The following is a 3,375-nucleotide window of genomic DNA, read 5'->3' on the forward strand; positions in this document are numbered from 1 at the left end:
TGAATCAAGGTTGATGCCAAAGGAGCTGGCACCATGCTGGGAAGATGACTGCATGGGTTATCCTATCCTATCCTATCCTATCCTATCTAAAAAAAGGGGCTTCATGAATAAACAAGAGAGCAAGAGTCAAGTTGACCCCTCAGCCCCTCATTTCACTGCCCCCCACCCCACGCGTGATACCCTTGTTGGCTCTTCAGGGCCCATCTGGAGTGCCAGCTTCTCTCTGAAGCTTTTCGTCTAGCCACTGCTGGCAGGTATCTCTTTTTAGGACCTCTATAACTTGTGGTTTACAAGCATTTTATCGCTTTGTATTCCCCTTGATGGGTAATATCTCTGAAGACTGGCTTACTTTACACTTCCTCCATCACCCAGACTCTGCTCTGTATACTGTCTGTACTGAAGAAATGATAACTGAACTGAACCCTCATTTCCACAGAAAAGTACATGCTACAGGATTTAATAAATATGAACCTTAAATAATAAAATATTTCAAGGAATTTGAATATTTCAAAATTCCATCCATACAAAGCTCAAATAATTCATGTAAATATTTGAAGAAAAGAACAAAAACTTACCTAGCAATTTAAGACACTATTTCTTTTTTTTTTTTCAGACACAGAGAACATTTTATTTTCTTACTTTTGAAAGTGTTACAAGATTTTCCAGCCTTAAAATTCATTTTTAAACATGCTGATCAAGAAATAACAAGACAACAGGGCACCTGGGTGGCTCAGTCAGTAAAGGGTCTGACTCTTGATTTTGGCTCAGGTCATGATCTCACCATCGTGAGATCAAGTCCCTCATTGGACTCTGTGCTGGGCATGGAGCCTGCTTAAGATTTTCTCTCTTCCTCTCCCTCTGACCCTCCCCTGCTTGGGTGCATTCTCTCTCTCTCTCTCTCTCAAAAAAAAAAAAAAAAAGAAAGAAAGAAAGGAAGAAAAAAGAAAAGAAAAAGAAAAGTAAAGAAAAGAAAAAAAGAAAGGAAGAAAGAAAAGAAATAACAAGACACTAAATTAATAGTTTTATAAGTTTTTCTGTTGCTTCTTAATCCACTGACTGAAAATTTCACAGTGCAACACTTCTAGGCAGTTTCATTGTTGCTTTTTTGGGCTCCTGCTACTTTTGGCAACAATGGCTCATTCCTTAGTAACAAACTTCAGGGAAAGCACATGCCACAAAGGGTCCCTGATTCAGCGGTCCAGTGCCTACACTGGTAACAGAACAACTACTTGTAGATCAGCAGCTATCTGGTCACTTGACATCTAGTGTAGCTATTTTGGTCTCAAAAACTTCTCCCTTTCTTCATCTACCTTAATTTCGTGTCCAGATTTAAATAATTCAAGAACTTTTGGGACGTCACAGGCAATGGAATTCCAAGTAAGCTTTGTAAGTCTTTTCTCCTCCCCTCCGCCCCCCAGTTTCTTCTTTAATGGATTGAGCTTGGGCATTATTTCCAGCACAGCTACATAAAAGCCTGATTGAATTTCATCACGCAAAATCTTCTGCATCAGATTGGTTCCTCCTCAAACAGCAGCTCCATTTTCTTCTGCTATTTTAATCTCTGATGCATTTCCTGTAAACACGGCAACTTTATTGATTTCTGAAACAAATGAGTATGTGGAGAACCAAGACCACTGGCCAATGGCTCCACATTTTTCTTCTTCCCCTTGTCCAGTGTCAAGTCAAGATAAACACTTCGCTTTTGATTCATAAAGTCCAGAATTTAATATTTCTTAAGTTAGCAATTAGCTGTTTGTTCCTCGTATAGCTGCCTCGGATAAGTGTTTTAAGTAGACCTCATCCTCAGGCCCACCTTCCATAAAGGGGTATGACTTTATTTTCTATCTCATCTGTTTTCTCATCTGATGCTTTTTCTGGGCACCTGTTCTGTTTACCTTGCAGGAGTTGTAGCAGCAGCAAAATGTCTGTTGGGCACTTGAATGTGGACAGAACAAGGATAAACAGGTGTCTGATAAGGCGTCTTGGAAAGACTATGCCTTTGATGACGTACGGAAGCTCTGTCATGGCTATCACCATGTTGACCGTTCTGGACTGTGTTCAATACACTGTTCTTTATTCTGGTCCATAAACAGAGATCACGTGCTTGGGAGAAAGTTCAGCTCAAGAAGCTTTGAAATGCAGATTAGATTAATTACACCAGAATTATATTTGAAAATTGAAAAGAAGCATTTTCCAAAAGGCAAATTCCAAATATATGCCTTTTCAAAGGAAGTGTCATTTGGAAAGAAACTGAATCACACCATGAAATCTGTGGCATTTCTTTCGGTTTCCACTCTCTTCTCTACTAGTGGTGGGCTCATGTGATATGTAAAAATGTGCTTAATCAAATTTAGCTTGACTTCTCAAGTTAAGAAAATGTATATGAAGTATTGCTGAGATAAGAAGAGGCACATTCTTTTTTTAGCACACATATTTCCTATGCTGCTGCATTTTCTTTATCCCCTTATTTGAAAATTTGGCTTTACTTATAAAATCTATGAATTTCTATTTGTTTAGAACAGGGCTAGAATAGCCTGGGATCCTATGGAACTGAATGGTATTTTAGAGTGCTGATTCTCATTTTCTCTTCAATAAAGATCCCAACACGTTATTTGTATTTATCTTACAGCACACACACTGGGGATTACCCACCTGGGAAAGGGACTCGAAATCTGGTGCAAGCCTTCTGTTTGCTAAGCTATGTGATGTTGAGCAAGTCACTTAATCTCTGAGGTAAAACGAAGGGCTGTTGCCTAAAACTCCATAATTCTGTAGCTTAAGTATAATCAACTCAAAACTTGATTTCTCTGAAAATTAAAAAAAAATGTTAGTGGCCATAAATGCATACCACTGAACCCTGAGTTTGTTTTTGAAATCACATAAGACAGGGAGGGAGGTTGAGAGGTCCCTTCCTTTATATAGATTGTACATGGGCTATGTTTGCCTGAAGTAGCACATGCCAAGTGTTAGGAATCTACAGATGCTACCAGAATTAGAGGAGATGTGGAGATAAGGATAAGGAAAATGTTTAACTGGAAAAAAAAATCAACATAGAAATGAAAACAGAATCTAATCTTATTGCAAATAACTTGCAGGACTGAAAATGATTACTCTGTCACACACTTCTGCATTAATAAGCACTATGCAAAAGGATCAGTTACAACGCGGTAATTTACCAAGATTAAAAAGAGACTCATTTTTAAGAGCTCATTTTAAGGGTTGTTGATTTTTAAATCAATTTGTTTATTGCTTCTTAGTTTGTCGTTCGTTCTGAGAAGCTTTCTCAGGAAAAGAAATTTTACGTAGGAAATATATGTGATCACCTTTGTGAGGTGTTAAACTTGGAAGAAAATTTAACTTTTGTAAGAAAAATCA

At 38.0% G+C, this 3,375-nt stretch overlaps 1 pseudogene; it reads right to left on the reverse strand.

Moving 5' to 3' along the window:
- Nucleotides 1-1,205: 1,205 nt before the first annotated feature.
- Nucleotides 1,206-2,116, reverse strand: LOC132671828 (large ribosomal subunit protein uL1m pseudogene; annotated as a pseudogene).
- Nucleotides 2,117-3,375: the final 1,259 nt, after the last annotated feature.

The sequence above is a fragment of the Panthera onca genome, chromosome A3 (genome assembly GCF_046562875.1).
Source record: "Panthera onca isolate mPanOnc1 chromosome A3, mPanOnc1 haplotype 2, whole genome shotgun sequence".
Lineage (NCBI taxonomy): Eukaryota > Metazoa > Chordata > Mammalia > Carnivora > Felidae > Panthera > Panthera onca.